The following is a 23,421-nucleotide window of genomic DNA, read 5'->3' as shown; positions in this document are numbered from 1 at the left end:
TCCTTGAACATTCTTCAAATTAGTTTTAAATTTGACAGGTGGACATGATAGAAGTTATTAAGTTACGGACATCGTGATGAATTTACCAATGTCAAATTAAAAACTAAGTTAACAACTTCTAAATTTTATAAGTGGATCGGGTAAGAGGTTAGTAAGCTAGCGATATGGTAATGAATATATCAATGCCGTTGAATTGGTCTTGACTTGGCTTCGGCTTCTATGCATTGCTTTTTAAGGGCATAGTTGCGCAAAACTGCAGAATGTACCATAATGTTTTCACCATCTACTGAGAGCAAGAGTCATGGCCGATGCAAGATCCTTCCCTTCCGATTATTTTCAAAAGTTTCATAAGCCTTCATATAAATGGAAATGTCATATTTCTGGGAAACCTCAGAACTTTCAAGTCAATCCAGGGGGTAACATCATCACTCGCTAATGCACAGAGAGGAGCAGTGGCCGATCCTCGAACAGCCTAACCATTCATCTGACACAAACCGTGAACCCATGGGGTCCAACAACAAGGAGCCATTACTGTGGTCACATTCTTCGCTAAAGCGGCATTATTCACCAAGGTGAGAGATCTTGTGTTTGCATGTCAGCGTGAGAGATCTTGAGTTGGTTTCCCGAGTGTCACGCCCTTCCCGACACGTGTGAAAGACAGGTTTAGAGGTAATGCCAACAATAGATCGTCATTAGGATTTTCAATGTTTTATTACGATTTAACCTACAAGAAGGAGTCACCACTAGCCTATTAAGGCCAGTTATGAGCCACATGAGATACCGAAGAATATCTCACTGCCTACCCAACTAGAGATTTTAAAATCATTGACTTGATTTCACTAATTGTCTAACTAATGCTCTTCCGGTACACTAATTTGATTGGTTTGTTACCTAAGAGATTCAAGCAATCCTTTAACCATTTTAGTACCATATCCCTATGTCCCTAAACAATGTTCATGCATGAGTACACAACCAGAGTCAATATGATGAAAGTAAAGTATAAAGAAGTGAACGCAAGAAAGTATCAAGCAAAGAATACACATAGTCTCGCTATTAATCCCCATGACAGCAACCCCACGAGTTAAATTCAAATTGAATAAATTCATCATCCGAAAGATCATATCAAAGGTACTCACTAAAAATTCTAAACTATATGTATGCTAAATAAATGAAACTAAGCTAAATCTAGTAGTAAAGGTTAACAGCCTAATCAAGGCCTCTATTTTTAGTCATCTTTCTAATTTTTCTATTCTTTTATTTTTTATTATTTTATTACTAATTTGGATAGACTCAGGCCGGGTTCGTATATGGGTCAAACTTATACTTTAGGAGTTTGGGCTATATATATAGATTCTTCACTTACAATTCGAATCAAGCCCAAATTTCCTAAAACCTCATCAAATCCGAATTTACTAGAACCAGATTCAGCCCAATCGTTCCTGAAACCCACTCTTGAACATAACCGCACTAAACCCAGCCCCATGAAAAATGCATACTAAGCCCACACTAAACTTAATTTTCAATTTTTTTTTTGTCAAAACTCATTTTTCATTAAAAAGGGCCTATTTACTCATTTCATCTTTCTTTGTTATTCTTCTCTCTTTCCTAATCCTTGAGCGTGTTTTCTCTTAGGTGTAGGGGTATGCGTGTGCCTCAAAAATGGTTTGTCTCGGCTCAATGTCTTCCCGAGACTCATGATCGACGATGGCCGGAGGAGGCAAGTACTATCCGACGGCCGAAGAAGGTAGTAGGTCGGGGAAGAATCCTGAAGCTTCTCGACCCAACTTCGCTTCCAGAACAATTTTTCTATTCTTTTTTTGCTTATAATCCGTTTGTTTCTCAAAGAATATAACATTCCTTAAAAAATATTTGTCGGGAAGTCATTTTTCAAGAAGATAGTAACATTTTTCAGTGTTTGGCTGAACCTGAAAATGAACTACAAAACATTATCTATCATTTGTTATGGGAAATCTGAATTTTGTGTACTCTGGCTAGGGTGTTGGGGATCTGACCTCGGGTATCAAGATCGTCCACTCACCCTTATGTGGAGTAGGCCTTGGGTGCCGAGTCATTCGGCATGAGCATTGAACCTTCAGTCCTTGCATGGGCACCGGGGTCACAGGCTCGACCTCAATGAAGCCTAGGCATCAAAGACCTGATTTTGGATGCCGAGGACTCTAGAATTAGTGTTGAAGTTTTTATGCCCAAGCGTAGAGGCTTTGGATCCAAGCCCGATACCTAGTCATATTTTAGAAAATAATTTTCGACTTTTTAAGTGAAAAATATTTTTTCTAAATTTAAGCATAAATTTTCCATTGACTAAGAAAATATTTCTCATATTTTTCGCGAAACAAATGGAACTTTACTTCCCTGGAATCAAGTCTGGTGGGCCATAATAATGAATTTGGACATGGGCCGTGCGAACTGATCCGGGCTGAAGTTTACATGTCTGGCGAATTGAACAAAACTTCGCTTGTAGGCTATGCAAAATAGATCAAGACCAAATTAGACCCCCGTCTTTTTTATAATTATTTTTTTACCTATGTATTGTGGTTGTTCTTTTCGCTATTGACTTCCACTTTTATTTTATTTTTGTAATTTCTACAAGAACGAACACTTAAATTGTCGACGAAAATCACGTGCCAACACGGAGACATTGATGAATTTGACTTTCCTAGCTTCATTCAAGATCTTCAATCCAATCTAGTCCTCAATGTATAGTTCGATCTGCCAGAAATGCATCGATTAGATACATTTTTTCCCCCATTAAATCGAGTAAGGGCAAAAGCATGTTACGACGAAGTCACACCACGGTGACGACACCATATCATGATGTTTTACGTCCATTTTTCTCATGTCAATAGAATTTTCCTTAAACCATCCACTTTTTAAAGTCAAATGCTCGATAATCAAATGAAAATCACAAATCACCACGAAATGTGATCCCGGACCATGTCATGGATTTACACCTGCTACACCATAAGATTGTTGAGGAGGAAGCTCGGTAAAGACAATGATTTCGTAATTCTTAGTATCACATTCAACATGGTTAATCATTCATATATAAGGTTTAGAAAATCTTTCAACTTGTTCTATGTTCTGTCTTGGTTGACCGTGCAAGATGCAATAAAAATATAAAATTCTCAAACTGATACTCCATAGAACTCCATAGAATATTTTCCCCAAATTAAGAGAACGAATTTCTGCTTGGTATTTGAATAACAAAGCAATCTGAAAATTTTCAGATAGGGAATTGGTGTCAATGGCAAGAAACAGAAGCACGGAAACAAACTCCTCTATTGTCCACTTATGGAACAAATACACAAGGGGAAGCATAAATGACTTTATTCTTTTGGAAGCTATTACCCTGACAATCCGACACTACTGTCATTATTGTTGACCTCATGATTTTTTAATTAATGAGTACTTTATACAAAACACGTGGTAATAGTATGTGGATTTATGGTTAGAAATAGCTGACAAGATCTTCTGACCGGAGGGAAGCATTTTCCTATTCTTTTCTTTCATCATTGTTTTCTTTTCCTTTTTCCCGCATTTACTTGGACTGGAGTGTCATTGTTCCGAAAAGAAGAGACTAAGTTTTCTTTTCTACGCGTCGACTAATTTTCACTTTCCATAAGAAATTCTAGATGTCACATGATATGATACCATCCTATCACAACCTCCTTTCTCTTTTACCGTCTGCGCTTCCTTTCATCAAACGAATCATAAATTTCAATCCGGGTGAAAGATGATAAGTAACGTGGCTCTCTTTGCTGGTTAAGCAGTAGGATACCTTTTTCCTTTTCCAATTACAGCAAAAAGAGCCCTAACATGAAGAAGGTAGGTTAGCAGATTCATCGATAATATTAGGTAGGGTTTTCGCAAGAAAGAACTTAGCAAGCTCTGTGGCTGATTTAATTTGCGACGTTATGTTGTTTCATGTCTGCAGCGTAGGAACATATTCCGAATGAATCATTGAGATCTCCAACTAGTGAAGACGGAAAAATGACATAAATACCAAGTTCCATCCAAAGTTCTCCAGAATATCTTGCAAGTTGGTTGCAGATGGGGAGTTAGCGCAGCAATGTGCTACAGACCCTTTGGAATACACAAATATAAGCATCAAAAGGCTGGTAATCGACAGCTTATTGCATCATCCTTAAAAGCCGACATTCCCCTATGGGGAAGTTAACTCTTTTGCAGCATGGAAATCATTCCAGTCAATAATTCCTCCTTAAACATCCGTCAAGGTTCTTTTAATCTTAGCCCACGGCATTCCCAATGTTGGAGAAACATCTCATAAAATATTTTGATGATTTTCAAACTATCCCTCGATATTTTATTTGCCATTGATGTGCAGATGTTTATTGCATATGGCAAAGGATCATGAGATAGCCATTAGATATAAGTAGTATGAGGATTGAAGTAGTTTCGTGAAAAAATTCCCTGGCGTCCTCAAAAGATCTGGTCATTGGATATTTGATATCGGAGCTTAAAAGATCAAGACAAAATTGGTACCAATACAAAAAAATTTAGGACTAAATTGGTCCAATTGAAAGGTTTAGTATTGAATTGGTATCAATACAATTTTTTTTTTATTTTAGTACTTATTTGGTACTTTTCCTGCTATCACTGTGTCATTCAAATGAGGGCATGCAAGCCCCGACATACGGACACCCCCTTACAAGGGTCGCTGGCCTTCACCGACAAGGCAAGACAACTTCGATCTTGCCTATTTTGAAAAAAAAAAATTAAGCTTTTGTCACATCTCTCTTCCACATAGTAAAAATTATAGATAGTCATTGAATTATCATATTTCTTTTTTACTTTTATTTTGATACGTCATGGTGTATTATGTAAACATTACAATAGAAAACAAGATTATGAGCTCCGACTCCGGCGAATGGATCATAAAATTAGAGGTGATCCTCGGATGAGCTCAAATTGGGCGCAAACTAATTTTCCTAGGCCAATGATGACTGAAAGAGTACAGGACTTGTTGGTCAAAAAAAGCAAAAGAAAATGGAACGACAGCTAAAAAAGATTTGAGGACATTATAACACAATGGTTCCTTCCAATTGGGCCCACGATTATCATCACTTTGATAAACGAGTTCAATCAGATTCATTTCTTCAAGAAGAATGTTCGAATCGTGCATGGCAATGGTTCCGATTTTGATGAAAAGTGGAAGACAGTCCGTCAAATTGGAAAAAAAAAAAAAAAAGTTGCAGGGCAGGGGAGACATGGACAATTGATGGACCATCATACGCATATGATTGTCTCCTCGCTAGTATTCCCGAGAAGCTCAACTAGATTTCCTCTTCAAGCATCCTCCCTTTAGACTAGCCGTCTTAGGAAAAGCTTGAAGAAATTCCTCGGTGTCCCCGAGAATGAGGGAGAGAGTGAGAATGCATCCTAAAGTTCATGAGGATGCAAAGTCGGGAGACTTCCATTCCCCGATGACAATAGTTTTAGAAAATGGAGAGGACCTCTTCCCCCAAACGACGCCAAAGGGGAACAACATTCTTCACGTCGCGGCTCAATACCGGCGGGTAGATTTGATCAAAGATCTTCTTCAACACCCATCGGGACCCTCCCTTTTTGGGAGGGTAACTCCCGAAGGAGACACTCCCTTACACGTTGTTGCTAAAGTGGGAAGCCACGAAGCGGTTCGAGTCTTTGTCGATCTGGTGAAATCACCGTAGTCACCGAGTATCCAGTAGGGGAAGATAAGGTTTATTATAGGCATACCACTACTTTACGGGTAGATGTAGGTGAAAATTTTTGGAAGCCCCATACGTACCTGGAATGGACGTACGGACATGGGAATATGCTGGTAGGACCGCTGAAGGGTTTTGACATCCCTTATGATGGAGTTGGGGAATGGGACCGCACTCAGGCTGCCCTTCCCGATGGCGTAGTAACCAGCCTAGATATCGGCCCCGAAGACTCAAAGTCAGACCCGGAGATTTTGAAGCCCGAGGAGGACGTAGGGATCGTGGAACCGTCGGATGTGGAGCTGCCTTCCGAGACCGATGAGGAGGAGGAGCTAGAGACGTTCTCGGAGGACAGTGAAGATGGCGCTTAGGATAGTCGCCTTTTTGACTTTTTTAGGATACCTTTCTAGAGGGGGGGTTAGGCTTCGACCACTTGATCTTTTTTTGTTGTAGGTGGTCATAGGCTTGTACAGTGGCCTCCGAAGCCTTGTGTTTAGCTTTGTAATAGTTATATGAATATGTATATAAGTTTTCTTTTACCGTCCCAAGTCATCGTATTGTTATTTGTTTTTAAAAATTTTTGTATGGGGTTTGGTTTTTGTTTCGGCATGTGCCTACCATTCGCGTTAGGTTTGAATTTCATTGGCCGTTGGATCCCGGAGAACCGTACTTGAGCGTGGCCAGGTGGGATGTTGACGTGCTCGTAAGGTTTGGGGCGTGACATACGGGTTGTTCAAGATTTCGCGATATTTGCTCCAACTGTCTAGAGCTCCATTTGTTGGTCGACTCATTGCTGAAGCTGTATACGTTCCATGTGAGACTTAATCGATTCTAGCTCGGTAATTCTAAGCAAACATAGTTTCTAAAGTGGTTGTGCTGGTCCTTTTTTTTTTACCTCTATTTGTCTAATAGAGTTGACGAGAAAAATCGTAAAAAGAAACAATTAAAGAGATTGTGCAAATCGAGGAGTTGTTCACCTTTGATAATATAGTCACGTTGGGTCTTAAGCGCGTTTGCTTAGGGATGACTGACTTCTTGAGTTCATATTACTTTAGAACATGATATATTGTGAACGTAAGTTACCTTGTCTTTGTAGGGAGAATTGAGGAGTCTCTTGGCTTTAAGTCTCCTACATGCAAAAAGATGGAATGATGTATAGAGGGAATGACAAATATAATTGATATTGAAATAGTAGATGACTTTGAGGCTGAAATTCGGGGTAGAGTTGGGGGTGCTAGCCGGGGTGAAGTTGAGGTTGGGGTTGAATCAAGCAATGAAGTTGGGACTGAACTTACGGTTAGGATTGGGGCGAGCCTTGATTATGAGGGTGCTAGCCAGAGTGGAGTTAGTGAGAGTGATGATCATGAGATTTATTTATTAACTTGGACATGTGATCAACACATTTTATCTAGAGATGAGGGAGGGATACATGAGGTGGAGATGGTGAGGGATGCAACTATTGATGCAAGACAAGAAGACATGAATAAGGATGAAAATGATGAGGACAACAAAGCTCATGAAGATCTTAGTCCTCCTAACTCTAGAGATGAGGAAGTACGTCACCAAACAAGAGCTTTAACTATTAGATATGACCCTAGCTGTAACCATAGAGAATTGCAATTTCAGCTAGGCATGAGATTTGAGTCTCATACTCAATTTAAGAGGGCAGTCCAGAAATATGCAATCATGAATGGCTACAATATTGGTTGGAAGAAAAGTGAATTTAAAAAGATGTATGTAAAGTGTGTGAACGGATGTGAATGGTCTCTTTATGGTAGTTGGTTGAACAAAGAGAAAACATTTGTCATCAAGACAGTTGGTGAAGAACATACTTGCCCTCGAAGTATGAGAAATAAAAGTGCATCTTATGTGTGGCTTGCGGAAGAGTTCTTGCCTAAGATAAGAACTAATTTGAAATATACTGCAGCACAATTGCGGGCAGATGCAATGGAGATGTGGGGACTCATGCTCAACAAAAGAACCTGCTATAGAGCAATTGGTTGAGCTCTTAAGATTATTAGGGGTCCATTTGCCGAGAAATATAAGTTATTGGCATTTTATAAAGCTCAATTAAAGCAATCTAGTAAGAACAACATATTTCATGTTTTACTTAGACCACCACAAAACATGTTTAAGAGATTTTATGTAAGCTTCGAAGGGCTAAAAAGGGGCTGCCTAGAAGGTTGTAGGCAACTAAGTAGACTAGATGGTTGTTTTATTAAGACCGTAGTAAGGCGGAATCTGCTTTGTGCTGTTGGAAGAGATGGAACAATCAAATTTTTCTAGTTGCATGGGCTATTGTTGAAGCGAAGACACAAGACAGTTGGACTTAGTTCCTCATGTTTCTATTTACAAATCTTCAAGTAGGTAGAGGTGATTGTTGGACCTTCATTAGTGATCAACAAAAGGTAGAATGAGTCTCTAACTCCATCAGTTCAATTATTTCTTGCGGGGCTTTATTAATGCATTTCAATTATGCCTTGCAGGGCCTTACTAGTGCGGTTTCTTCATTGGCTCCTTGTCTTGAACATAGGAATTGTTCAAGGCACATTCATGCAAATTAGAAAAAACTATACAAGGGAGAAACATTTCGAAATTACTTTTGGAAAGCTGGGTATGCTACATATGAGGCTGAATTCAACATAGCAATTAAAGGAGTGAAGGAGGAGTCTATTGATGCCTATGAAGACTTCATGAGACAAGGGCCAGAGCACTTTTGCGGGGCATTCATAAAGGCTGAGCGAAAATGTGATGCCATTGAGAACAATTTGAGTGAGACTTTCAATGTATATATCTGCGAGCAAAGAGAGATGGCAATTGTTGATATGTTAGAAGCGATAAGAATGGCTTTGATGGTGAGAATGTATGAGAAAAGCCAGTTGATGGTGGATTCTCGAGATGATTTGTGTCCAAGAATTAGGGCAAAGGTAGAGGAAGCAAAGATGAAGTCCAAGTGTTGTGTTGCTAAACCATGTATTGGGGGAAAGTTTGAAGTTGAAGTTGATGATGATCGGTTTGAGGTGGATTTAAGAGGGAGGACATGTACTTGTAGGCAATGGGATGTCTCGGGAATACCCTGGTGCATCAATTATATGAAGTATGAGATTAATCGGTATGTTGATGATTGGTTCAAAAAAAGATGCCTACGAAAGATGCTACCGATTTCCATTGCCGACATTAAGTGGGAAGAAAATGTGGTCATTCTCCTTTGAAGAGCCAATATTGCCTCCGCCATTCGGAAAACTTTCGGGGAGACCCAAGAAACAACACAATAAGCAAGGTGAGAATATTGAGAAAAGGACAAGAAAGGGGAAGGCCATGATTAATCCAAATCTTGATCCAAATAAATTGATAGAAGTTGGGTTAATATCTCATGCTGAAATTGTCATGACCCGGGACACAACAAGAAAACATGCCCCAAGCTTCTAGCACCAACACAAGTTAAACCTCCGATAAGAAATAATGGAGATCGAGAAAACCTACATATGGCTCAAGCCTCCCGTATCAACATGGCCTCGTGACGATAATTAATATAACCGATACTTGCTTTTCTATGCAGGGTAAAAAAGGAAGAGCAAGAAAATATCCGAGACCAACCATGGCGGAAGGGACATCTACTGGACAAGGAGATGCCAGAACACAAGAATCTGCAAGTTAGACCCACCATGTCTCAAATCAGGCTTTTAGACCATGTGGAACTCAAGAATCCGCATGTCATGCCCCATGTTGAAGTAGATGTGAATTCCATCCAATTGTTCATAGCTAAAGAGCCGTTGCTTGTTCCTTTTGGGTTTTAATTCAAGTCTAGCACTAATGTAGAAGCTCGTTGCTTGTACTTTATTTGTTGTAACTAGAAACAAAGAGTACAAGCAAGAGTTCCAATTTTTTATATAATCCGAGTTCCTTTTTGGTTGAACTGGAAGAGTTCCTTTTTTGTTGTAATCAAAGTTCAATACTAACTATGACTCATTATCCAATTGTGGGTATGCTGGCGTGATTAGATTATTTGTGTTGCGCCTCGTTACATGAATGGAATCGATGTTTTGACGGTGGCGGCGGATTATTGGTCTTGCACGCTAGTTCACTACCCGCTGCTTGTTCTTTCTAGTTATAATCCAAGTTGAACTGTAACTTTTACTTTGGGTAATGCATAAAGAGAAAACTACCTGGATGTTTTTGTGGAAAGAAGAGACTTTGTAGCATTGTAATCATCTAAGTTGGTGGAATCTCTTTTTTACGTGCCAATTTGGTTGCTCATGTCCAGTTGGACTTTTCCACAAGGACAGTATTACTATATGGACAGCTCATGGAGCACATTAAACACATACCAAGGATAGTATTACTACAAGGTATTTAAAATAGATATGCAGTATATGGAACAAGATATCTATCACCGCAACAATTGTAAACAGTTAGAGCTTGGATTTACTAATACAATCGAACACGGTTTCACTTTTTTCACATCATATTTGTCTTCCCCAACATCTTCCCTCCACCAAGATACTCAAAAGCAAAAAAAAAAAAAAAAAGATAGAAAAACAATACCACCATCTCCAATCCAACTCTGTTGTGTTCTTTTTCCCTTCTTCAATAGCAGCATTGCGCACATTAGCCCTATAGATACAATAAACTCTCTTAAAAAGATTTTTCCTTTGCTTTCAGTTTGAGATGCTTCCACTTGAATCTTATTACTTTGTTGCTTACTCCATTATAGCTGCATATGGATTGTATTTGGCTTGCACGTGAGGAGTCGTTTGAGTTCATCCATAACATTTTCTTGCTGCTTTATATATCTTCCCCATCTTCATTCACCTTTTAGAGATGATCACCCCCAATGTTTCGGCGTTATCTTCATATAATGGTATGATATGCTGCAAGAACCATTCAAAAGTTGCTTGATTTTCTTGAGATATACCTATTGACTTCTATTTCTCTTCATTCCGACGGACACCATCTTTAGGACCAGCTTCTTTCCGCCTTTAACATGTGATTATCCAAAAAGAATGAATAGGACCTCAAAAACAAAGAAAAGAATTGTTGAACTATATACTAATCAAGTGAGAAGAACATTAAGGTGGCTAAACAAAAGGTTAAACTAATATAACGTGTTATCTCTTCGAAGTAAGCTTGAATAGGCTGCAATAGTGATTAACAAGAAGTGCACCATCCAGAGCAACAACAATGTCAAATTAGGAAGAAACTTAAATTTCAAAGTTTGGAAAAATTTCAACATAGTAAGTTGGTACTATTCTGAGTTTAGTCTGAGTTTTACTACCCCAATACACCTCATAAATTAGAGCTTACTCATGTTGTTCCAAATTAGGAATAACTTTTTAGCGTTGCATCTATGTCAAGTCCCGCTTTTGAACTTGTCGTGATGCTTCATTTTGATTGCCAAAAGCTGTGGAACATTTCAACAGAGTAAGTTGGTACTATTAGTCGATGTTTGGTGTTAGTAACATAAATTTTAATAGATCTAGTCAATAGACAGCCATTTCAAACGACAATGTACTAAACTGTTTTAAGCTATTTTAACTTTAGCAATCTCTTTGATGGGGTCAACGATGCACAATGACTTTTTCCACTATTTAAATGGGATGTATAGAATAGATAAGTATCAATTCACCAAAGTCAATAAGTTATATATATATATATATATATATATATATATTTCCTCCTAATGTCAGAGAAGCGTATCAACTTTTCATAACATCATACACTCCCTTGCCAGTAGAAGAACCATTCTCTCCAATTTTCATATTTGCTATAAATTTTCATCTCTCATGGGTGACAGCTACACACACACACACACACACACACACACATTTATAACCAAGAAGATTTCATTTCAAAAATCGTACACTGAATAGGGATCACATTGAAATTTTCATTCCAAACCTTTTGTATGTTTAGCAGCACTACACTTACCTAAACCATGAGATATAAGGAGCTAAAAAAGTCCTATTCTTTTATGCCTACATCTTGACATATTATACCTTATAGCAGAGGATAACAACAGCAGCTTCAACTGAGAGCCAAAAGCATACGAAAGATGATGCATAACAATTCAAAAGTTTCACTCACAGAACAGTCAACAAATGAATCGGGAAAAAGCAAGAGGGTGGAATTCGGAACTATTATAGTAGCCTAATAAAGAAATCAAGAAACACCCATGTCAATGAAAAAAAGGCACAAAAAAGAAGAACAGAGGGCCAAGAACATGATAACTTGCACAATCGAATCCAGCTATTTCATGTGGAGCAATAAAAGTTTCAAAAAATTAAGGAAGAACATGGAAACCCGGATCGTGGCAGAGAGAGTTTGGCCATGAATCAAGCAGGAAGTGAAACCCAACTTATCAAAGGTGAACAACTCCCCTTCGATTTACGCAATCTCTTTACCTTTTTTTTTTTTTACAATTTTTCTCCTAAACTATTGTTAGAGAAACAGAGGTTAAAAAAAAAACAGCACAACCACTTCGGGAACTCTGTTTACTTAGAATTACCGAGCTAGAATCGTGCTTCTTTGAGCAAGTCTCACATAGAGCAAGTATAGCTTTAGCAATGAGCCGACTAGCCAATGGAGCTTTAGACCTGTAAAGAAAGACCTATTAGCTTTTGAAGCTAGCAAATGCTTGCATCTATATGTAGAGAGAAATCACATAGGTTTTACGCACCGATGGCCAAAAGCATATCAAGATTATGCGGAATGACTCAAAAGTTTGACTCTCAGAATATTCACTAAATGAATCGGGAAAGAGCGAGAGGGGGGAATTCAAAACCATTATAATAGCCTAACAAGGAAATCAAGGAACACCCAAATCGATGAAGAAAACGCACAAATAATAAATAAAATTGAGAGGACCAGGAATACGATAACCTTTAGCAACCGAACCCAACTACTTCATGTAGAGCAATGGAAGATTCAAAAAATCAAGGAAGATCGTAGACCCTAGATTGTAGAAGAGAGAGTTCGGCCATGAATCGAGCGGAAAGTAAGATGCAGAGGGCAATCGCGAGAATTCAGCCACTAATTGAACTCCTTCCTCCGGAGATCGAGCTTTTGTCGTCGTTCCATTGGAGCAATAAGAGAGATAGAGAGCGACGGAGCATCGTGAAGAACCCTAACCCCAAAACGAGAGAGATGAAGAACAATAGAGACGAAGAGCATGACGTCGTTTTGTTCATACTAAGAAAATCATGTCATTTCTCTTTCATTAATCCAAGTGGACGCCATGTCAGAGCCCTTTACTTTCCTTCATCCACATCACCTGCCACGTAGGATATTTAACGATGATTCTAGACAAAAACATAACTTAGAGTAAATCCGCCACACGATATAAGTTTAAGGTTTTTTGTGACACAAAAAAAAGTTCGGGGTAAATGTGTCACAATAGATGTAGTTGAGAGTTTTTGGTGGTTTTTTCCCCTTAAGTTTTATAAACAAACTTAAGTGGGACATATTTACAAGTTAATGGGTCATAAACACGAAAGTTATTTAATAAGTTTACGTGAGTTACAAACAAGTCATTTTTTATTAAATTTTTTATTTTATGATTTCTCATAATTTAGTATTTCGTATTTTCTTTTTCTTTCTTTACCTTTTTTTTTTACAAAATCAGCGGTGGCAACCCGACGCGGCCGCCAACCGTCTTGGTCATTGCCGCTCGCCGGCATCCGCAATCCCAATCATCATTCATCGCCAGCTATCGCCGGACATAGAAGAAAAGAAAAAAGAAAAAATATAAGAAAAATCAGAACTTTTTTAAAAATTATACCAATTATTCACGGCGTTTTAGCAATATATTTTTCTTAAAAAATGTTGAGAAATAAGTTTTTCTACACTTGATTTAATATAAAAGTGCTTTGGTAATATGGGTTGGGTAGAATACGGGCCGCTAGATTTGTATTGCATAGAAATGTATCAATATGGGTCGGATCATTTTCAATCCGACCCTATTCACCCATTTGACGGCTCTAGGCGCAGTAGGCCCCCGTTAGCTCGATCAAATAATTCCCAAGAACGCAGAAGATAAGGCAAAAATAATCGAACTGCAGTGTCATGAGCAACCTTCACCCCCCCTGTGATCTCAACCAAGAGAACATTAGAATATAGTATAGCCTAACGCCAAATCAATCTAAGAGAAACACCCTCCATCATAACCTGCCACATTAGTGGTACTTGGAGATAAATATAGGGGAAGACTTGGAAAGACAATTTTATTCTTGCCTTTGTCATGTACGATTTTACTAGAGAGAACTACTCTCAAATAGCCAAACAGATGATCCCATCAAATAAATCAAGGAGTCTTTCACGTTTTGTGGATTAGGAGTCAGTAGTGAAAGCAATGTGGGGTTCGAGCATGAAATCCGAGGGTAAAAATGATAAGACTCCATCAATCCAACAATATCGCGATTTCTCATATATAAGATGGTTGGCGCTTCATTAGGTCTAGGGGCTTCCGATGGACCCAATTAAAAAGCAACATTTAAACTTCATTTGTCATAAAGGGTTGGTCAAGAAAAGTTTGCCACTCTTACGGAGATAGTGACCGATGCCTCGCTATCACTATTGAAATCTGCGTATTCTATGCTCGAAGGGTGATTAGACTTGTAACATCGGAGGACTTGTCATGATGGCGGTCTTCCCTGAATTGGCTCCAATTCCACCAAGTAGGGCAATGAGAAAATATTAGGTTCGCCGGGAGCGCCAATTCATCTCCGAGTCAATCTACTCAAAAATCACCACGTGGTAATCCGGATCCCACATTGACCTTAATTTGTCCCCTCTATTAAGCTTTCTTCTCCGTTACTTTATTCCATCGTTACCCTCTCCCTCTCCCTCTCCACTTTTCACTGTCGTTTTCTTCTTCTCACATAGGCACGCCACGGTCATAATTCAACCGTCGATGCATAAATAGAAGCGGTATACCGCCATGGCCAACCACTGGCCACAGGCGAGGGTCGCTAAAGCTAGATTCAGCGAGGACCACCCACGTCAATTTGGCGAGGCCTTGATCCTCGCGGCCTAGACAAGGGCCTACCTCGTCCGATTTGGCAAGGCCTTGACGCTCGTGGCCCATGCGAGGGCTGACCTCATCGGATTTGGCGAGAGCTAGACCCTATCCGCCTAAGCAATGGGCTGAAGGCAAGGGTGAGGACGAGGACAAGGGCGAGGGGAGGGGGAAGCAGTCCGGGAAGTTGAAGGTGTCACCAACATTTGATGATGTGGCTGGGGAGAAATGCAGGCCAAGAAGTTATGGGTCTACATGCCTTCCTTCGTTTTGTCTTTCCTCTTAACTAACAAGGAGAAAATAAAAGAGAAGTAGGGGGAAGAGAGAGATTTGACAAGTAGGAAAATAAAAGAGGGAAAATAATTTGACAAGTGGGACCTAGCTTTTCACGTGGCAATTTTTTAGTGGGCTGACTCGGAGATGAGTTGGCGCTCCGTGTGCACCTAATATTTTCTCGTAGGGTGATAACCAAGTTGGTAATTTAATAGTTGAGTTGCAAGTTAGATCCAGAATAATTGGAAGTGATCGTAGAGAAAGGAAAGTGAAGGGTACAAAACCCTATTTCAATCTAAGATCTAATTGCGGAAACATGCCCAATATAATACTTGAATCATCGATCGATGAGGATATATCACGAGGACATACCTTGATTGTCATAGATTAAGTGCCCCCTTTGCAATCTTGGAAGTTCCTTGATGTTGATTGCCAATCAACGGTGATTTTTGGGAGAGTGTGTACGTAGTTTTTGGTGTTTTCTTGAAAGTGACAGACTGAGGAAAAAAAGAGAGGAGAGTCGTTCCTTTTTTATGTCTTTGAAGGAACGTGACTCTTCACGTTTGAAATAGCAGATAACTGCTAGTGGGTGGGTGATTGCCTGCATAGGCGCACATCGTAAGTCCCACGCACCAACATCTCCCACTCGTCCATATAAGGCAAACGGCTCCCACATGCTCACAAAGGACCAATAACTCCCACTCGTCCACTGAGGACTAAACACAAAAAAACTTTATCTTTGCAAAGTTCATATTGACAAATAACCCATGCGACCAGCATACACTGAGAGTTCGTTGTTATACATCCATTGAGAGTATATGACGGCTCATAATGGGCATAATAATAAAAATAAAAAAAATTGTATGCTGTACCCTAGATCGATCAATCACATATATATATTTCTCCGAATCCCATTTAAAATATGACACGTTATATTCACAATTATGGTCACACTAAATAATCATAATTGATTGGTTTGTGAATACAATCCATAATGTGACTTTAAAACTTCAAATCAATCTTCCTCCTTCATTAAACCTCTTAATCTTAATTTAGCTCGCTCTTCTAGAAATGTCCCTTTAGACCGAATCAATTTCATGATCATATGTAACATTCTAAGATAGCGAACACTAAAAAGAAATCTTGAGAATAATGAATAATCATGAGGATACGAAAAATGAGGGATTCTTATCCTTGAGAGTCTCACACGACTTAGAAAAGTTGAAATCTAACTTTTGCCTACTCTCATTGGTCGATTCATGCATACGTAATATGAAATACGTATTATGGTATTTTATCCTTCCCCATGGAGTGTATGTCTTTCTATTTTAATACCGTACATATGGTAACTTAGACGTACTTAATGTCTAACTCGAGTTCATGTAACAACTCTAGCCAAGAATTTGCATCGGAACTCACATCCGGCAATAAAGACAAACAAAGTGAAATATGTGGGTTATTTCACTTTCGGACTTTAGGAATAATAAGTCATCATCTTAACATTCTGTTAATGCGGCTTAAGTATTTTAAGCTTGAGCTCTCAATTATCATCTAGACAATGAGCTTAAAATTGCCTCATATCTATTCATCACACAACAAATAGAGGCGATTACTCGTGTGAGTGGGCTAATCTCTCATCCGTCCGACATACCTTCTCAATATAATGCTCCAAGCATTAAATATGCATAAATATCAAATATACTTATAGACATCCATTTTGATAAACAACATCGTCAACTGTGAACATTTAAAGGGAAAAAATAAATATTCAATACATCAACCTCTACGTAGTCCTAGAGTCTTTACATGATTAAGGAAAATATCTCTAAAAATCGGCTTTGTCATAGGATTTGCTAACATTTTATGCGTAGATATATACTATATGTTTACTTCTTTTCGTGCTACCATGTCATTGACATAGTTATACTTAATGCCTATGTGTTTGGTCTTGCTATGAAACTTAGGATCCTTGGTGTAAGCTATTGCTTGCTGATTATCACAATACACCTTCACAGGATTTACAATATCTCTTGTAACACCCAAATGATCCAAAAATCTTCTAAGCTAAACACCTTCTTGTATGGCCGATGATAATGCTACGAACTTGGCTCCATGGTGGATAAGGTTATACACTGCTGTTTCTTTACGCTCCATAATACGGCACTATTATTCGGTAAGAACACATTTCCAGAAGTAGATTTCCTATCATCCAAATCTTCTCCCCAGTCAGCATCAGTATAGCCCTCAAGGTGCAGATCACTACCTTGATATGTCGGCGAGTAATCAGCGGTTGCTTTCAGATACCTCGGGATTCTTTTAACAGCAGTCCAATGTGATTGACCTAGATTGGATTGGTATCTACTTACCAGTCCTACTGCATAACAAATATCAAGTATGGTATACATCATTACGTACATGAGACTTCTAATAGCACTAGCATATGGTATGTTTTTCATTTGCTCTTGTTCACCTTTTGCAATAGGAGTATCAATGGGTTTACAATCTTGCATACGAAATCGTTCAAGAACTTTATTAATGTATGTCTCTTGGGAAAGAGACAACAACTTTCTCGAATGATCCCTCGAAATCTTAACTCTGAAAATGTTTGTAGCTTCACCCATATCTTTCATTTCAAAATTAGAAGATAGCCAACTTTTGACTATCTTGACAAACTCCATATTGCTTCCAGCAATCAGTATATCATCAATATATAATGATAGAATTACAAAATGACCTTTGGACCTTTTGATATACACGTAATTATCTTCACTAATCATATCAAAATCATATGCCACTATGGCATTATGAAAGCGTATATATCATTGCCTAGAAGACTGCTTTAGACCATATATCAATATCAGAAGTCGACATACTTTATGTTCTTGGCCTTTGGCAACAAACCCAATGGGTTGCTCCATATAAATTTCTTCTTCTAATTTTACGTTGAGAAAAGCGGTCTTAACATCTATTTGATGTAGCTCTAGATCCAAACTAGCCACTATTGCTAATATAAGGCGAACCGAAGTAAATCTTACCACGGGGAAAAAGTTTCCTCGTATTCAATTCCTTCTTATTGGTTGTATCCTTTCGCAACAAGGCGAGCCTTATACCTATCAATTGAGCCATCTGATTTTCGCTTTATTTTGAGAACCCACTTGTTTTCAATAGCCTTACGTCCTTTTGGGAGATCAACCGGTTCTCAAACGTGGTTTGATTTCATTGACTCCAATTCTTCTTCCATTACTTTCATCCACTTTTCCTTATCGGGGCAAGATAGAGCCTCATTTACATTCCTTGGCTCATTCTTTTCCAACGATCATGAAAGTTTCCCTTTAATCTCAAAGCGTCGACGGGGAATGCTTTTGCGACTTGTTTGTCGAGAAAAAGATTGCACTGAGGGTACTTCATTCTCCATTATGCTCCATTCGAACCGGATAATGGTATCATTTCATTAAGTGGTTGCAATTGAGACCGGTTCGTACTCAACTCTCACTTCTTATATTGCTCCCACTTGGATCATTATATCCAACTGTCCCATTATCTTGATCTAAGGTCTTAAATAGGGAATAGTCTTTACCTATTTCGCCCTTTCTCGAAAATTCATTCTCTAAAAATGTGACATCTCGTTATTCAAATTCAGTCATACTTTTGTTTTCTTGCTCACCTATGAACACATATCCTTTTGAGTGTTCTGAATATCTTATGAAGATACTCTTTTTGCCTCTTGGTCCCAATTTTCCGTATTTATGAATGGACTCATGAGTATAGGCGGTACAACCCCGTCGCGACCTAAGATTAGGCCAATGGATTATTAGGTTAATTAAATTAACTAACGTAATTCGGACACTCCAAAGTCTTACCAAATCGCAACTTAGACTCAATTCATGAAAAATTATTTAATTGGAACCGACACTAATCATTTACGGTAGGTTGATTAGAAACCTATATAAAATAGAAGGAGAACCACTTTATCTCCACGAACCGGAGAAAATGAGTTCGGGGACTTGGTTACTGTAATTGGAAAAATTAATGCCCTTTTGGTACTAATTTCATGAAAAAGCATTTCCAATTGGTCGATGTGATTTTGATGATTAATTTGAAAAAAAATGTGATATGGAACACTATGATAAAATGATTTGATTTTTTTGTTGTGTTTTTCGGCAAAACAAAAGCAATCAAAAGTTTGAACAAAAATAAACAAAAATGCCCATAATATACCATAATATTCCGAATTTTATAAAATCCTCTCATTCCCAAAGATCGGGGCTAGAGCGAGATTTTATCCGCTACATCCTCGAAGATTCGAGCCGGTATGGGGATGTGTATAGAAAAACAACATCCATTTCGCCAAAGGGCAGAACACGAGTTTCTATACTAAATCACCATCCCATTCCATAAGATCATGGATAAGGTGTATGATTTAATTTTTTCGACGGGTCTAGGCATATAAGGGAGCATGTGTTATGGGCGGTATTGTTTACTAAAGTTCAAACTTTATAACAAAGATAACATAAAGTAAATGGTAAACAATATGTAAGAAATAAACATGCTAAAAAATCATCCACCAAGGCATATCAATTTCAAAAATCCATAGGGGATTGCCGAAAATTGTAAAACAATCTTACCTTATCCATCAAGATTCAAATCTTCTAAAGTTGGAAAATTATCTTTTAGGATATTCAATAATATTTCAGATAATCTCCAAATATTTACAGATGTGTTCAAGATATCCAATTGAAGTAGATACTTATCCGATATGCTCAGATTTTTTCGAAAGTTCCAAATTTGAACTTGAGAAAATCCGAATATTCCGAATTACATGCTCAATCTCTTAAAGATAATGAAAATCAAACCACAAAGCATATCAAATGTCTACACAAAATTCACGAGATATCCTCCACATTCAAAATCCGCCAAATTAAGCAACCATGTATATCCAAAATTTATATCATCTCTTGAACATTCAATTCAATCAAGTAATATTTAGATATGTCAAGGGATAAGGAATTACCTAATTCGAATTTTGAAGCTTGATGAGGAAGCGAGCTACTTGGACTAGTTGGCAAGGAATCGTGCGCGCCTAGGAGCTTGGTGAAGATGAATTCTTCGTGCCGTCAAGGCTTGTTTCTCAATGGTAAATCTGAACAACGATCTACCTAAAATTAACACCGGGCAGCAGACATGTTGCGTCAAATATTGAGGAAATTAACCTCAAATTAGTGAGTAAAAAATCAGCACAAAACAACAAGTTTAATCAAGCAAAACAGCTGCTGTTTCGGGTATGAAGCTAAACAATGGTGAGCAACCCCGGAAAGATCCCTAAGCAGTAGCAGAAAAAATTCGGACTAATTGGTGGCTGTTTTTGGGTGCCGTGCAATCGATTTTGGACACTAATCAATGGCAAATTCCTCTCCAAACAGTAGTTAATTCAAAGACTAAACAGCAAATAAAAACCAAGGAAAATTCAGCCTTGAATAGCCGTGATAGCACGCGGAATTGCCGACTATGTTCGTAACACAATGAAGGATCGGCTTTGTTATTCAACCTGCAAGAAAGAGCAATTACGTGGCATGTTCGAGGCTAAAATAATCGTCAAAGAACTTGGAAGTCACCATAAAGCCATTGTGGGTCGTTAAAGATCAGAGAAGAATAACTACGAAACCACACATAAATTAGTCAATTTGATAATAAGACTGGGACACCTGTAACAGACCAAGAAAATTATCTAAAAAAAAGTAGTATCTTGATCTTCATGGTGGGTGGGTGCTTCATGGTAAAAACACAAGGCACTGGTTGAGAGGCTTGAAGATTAATGAAGGCTTCCTCATGGTGTATAATATTTGGAATCCAAACACGGAGCTCCCTCTCTATTGCGCTTTCTTTGCTCTGCTTTTTCTCTCATTTTTGTGCCATGAGCACATTGTACCTTAATGGCCGTATATGAGAAATTGTTTGGCCTTCCTAAACCGTAGGCATAACACTTGTATTTATAGATAAAAGTGTTTCAAATCAAGCGCCTAAAGTTTCTTAATTTTTGCAAAATAAACCCAGGCTCAAACTATAACTTGAATGAAGTCCCGAAGGGTGTAATCGCACAAATTGATCCTTGAATGAGCTGAAAATTTTGGCCTAGCCATATAGATGGGCTAGTCGAACTTTTCATCTCAATTGTGAGCTTAATTAGGCTTTTTTTCAAATAATTTGAATGCACGATCACGCTTGAGGATATAGCGGTGCTCACGGGGCTTTCCATCGATGGGCGTGCAGTTATTGGCCCTACTGATTTCAATTGGGGCACTCTGCGCGATGAGCTACTTAGTGCTCGCCACCCAATTTGCATGGCATGCGGATAAACTTAGGCTGGCTGAGAGAACACTTTGATGATCTTCCTCCGGATGTCGATAACGTCACTATAATACAGCATGCTATGGCATTCATTTTCCGTCTGATTAGAGGATGTATTTTTTTGGATAAATCAAGGGCACGGGTTAGTTTGCTGTTTTTTTCCACTGTTGGCGAGCCTCAACAACCCTACACAGTATAGTTGGAGTTCAGCAATGCTTGCGTGGTTGTATCGGGAGCTATGCGGTGCAACCGATCCATCAAAACATCAAATCGGTGGTGTCCTACATGTATTGTAGATTTGGGCGTGCGAATGCTTCGGATGTATCTCCCTATCCCCGGAAAACCGTCATTCTTTAGAAGATGCACCTATCGGTAGTCGGTATGTGATCTGTTACTTTTTTAGTTCGTGAGTCATTAATTCTTTCCAGTGCGTATAATATATGAAAATCTCTTCTTCTTTTTTTGCAGCTGCAGTTAAGGCCTACTGACAACGAAGGTCTCCACACATACGTTACCACATTTGCGCTACCAACTCGATAGAATGGGATTAGAAGACGTAAGTAATGATAGCAATCAACGAGTTTAATATAATGTTAGCTTATAAATTAATTCTTGATTTAATTTGATATGTTTTATTACTATACCGGATTATTTGGGAGCCTTACCCTGATGACATTCCGGAGGCTCTACCATATTGCTGTCGGCGGGGACAAGACAGTTGGAAGGCTCGTGTCCCACTCATCTATTATTGGATAGTTGAGTGGCATTATTCAGACCGAGTACTTCGTCGATTCGGTATGCAGCAACTAATACCTACTCGTCCGCGTGTTCATACGGCATTGCATAATATTGAATTAATGCCGGTTGGGAAGGATTGGGTAGATAAGCATAGACGATAGATTGATATGTGGGACCGTCGTATCGATTATATAGTCAATGGTGATCCTACAACGGAGGCATTTTACCATTATTCAGGATATATGGAGTGGTACCGTAGATATACCCCGGAGGTGAATTTTCATTTCAAGGGCCGCAATGGGTGTAACTGTTCGTACAAACACTTTCAATTTGATTAATTAATTATTTTTTAATAACATAACTTATTATCATTTCATAACTTTTATTAATCTTGATATCATTACCAAGGTGATGGCATCAAATAAATTTTACATATCATAGATAACGTCAATCCAACTCGTCAATCTTGGGCAACTGTGAGGAATAAAACTAGGGCAATGTTATACGCCCGGAATGAGGAAAGACGGCTAACAATGATGTCACCGCCCCAACCAACAACTACAGCATCACTCGTTGGGCCGCGGGATGATGAGCCACCCGAGACTGTTCAACCGACCCGGAGAACTACTCAAACTTATCAAGATAGTGATGTCGTCCCCTACCCCTTGGAGTATCATACGATATATTTTACTCTGGGGTTCACTCTAGGGTTTGGCAAGTCATATTTCAATGCGGGGTTCGCATAGTTTGCAAGCCCATCTCACGGGGGATCCGCTTTTGAATTTCCCGACAATCCATTGTCGAAGACTCCAGCTAGTTCCGCTAATATTTATGGATCCAATTTCTCTCCTTTTTTTTCAATGCCCTTCTACAGTAGGATATGTAGCATCCGGGCGCGACATATTTTCACAAGATATGCCTTCGTCATATACACGTCCTACTCATCCGGATTCTCGTCCTCCTCCTCGGTATAATACTAGACCTACCAAACAACGAAGACGAGATGCTGGCGGAACAAGAGGTCATTTAGGAGGAAGATATCATTAGTAGATGTAATTGTGGTTGACGATTGTTATATATATTATGAAAATCTTTTTTTTTCATATATCTTATCAATTTTATTTTATGAATATTTTTAATTAATTACATAATTATAACATTATTTATTAATTATAGATCTTAATAAATATTTACATTAATTATTGCTAATTATGTTATAAAGATAAGCTTCACAAGAAAAAAATTATAAATAAAATAAATATTATATGTATCAATAATTAAAACATGTTAAAAAATACAAAATAAACTAAATATTATAAGTACCAATAATTA

The 23,421-nt window shown here is 38.4% G+C and overlaps 1 protein-coding gene across 1 annotated transcript in view; it reads right to left on the bottom strand.

Annotated features, from left to right (window-relative positions):
• Positions 1-309: 309 nt before the first annotated feature.
• The window catches only part of LOC125316731 (palmitoyl-protein thioesterase 1-like), a 41,837-nt gene continuing 18,725 nt past the window's right edge, over positions 310-23,421 (bottom strand). Inside the window, exons 13-14 of the mRNA XM_048285890.1 lie at positions 8,991-8,996; positions 310-428 (exon numbers count right to left, since the gene is read on the bottom strand). The gene's annotated coding sequence lies outside the window, so the exon portion shown is untranslated. The remainder of the gene's footprint in view (positions 429-8,990; positions 8,997-23,421) is intronic.

This window comes from Rhodamnia argentea, chromosome 9, assembly GCF_020921035.1.
Source record: "Rhodamnia argentea isolate NSW1041297 chromosome 9, ASM2092103v1, whole genome shotgun sequence".
NCBI lineage: Eukaryota > Viridiplantae > Streptophyta > Magnoliopsida > Myrtales > Myrtaceae > Rhodamnia > Rhodamnia argentea.
The sequence above is the reverse complement of the archived record's forward strand: the minus strand, read 5'-3'. Positions and strand labels throughout refer to the sequence as shown.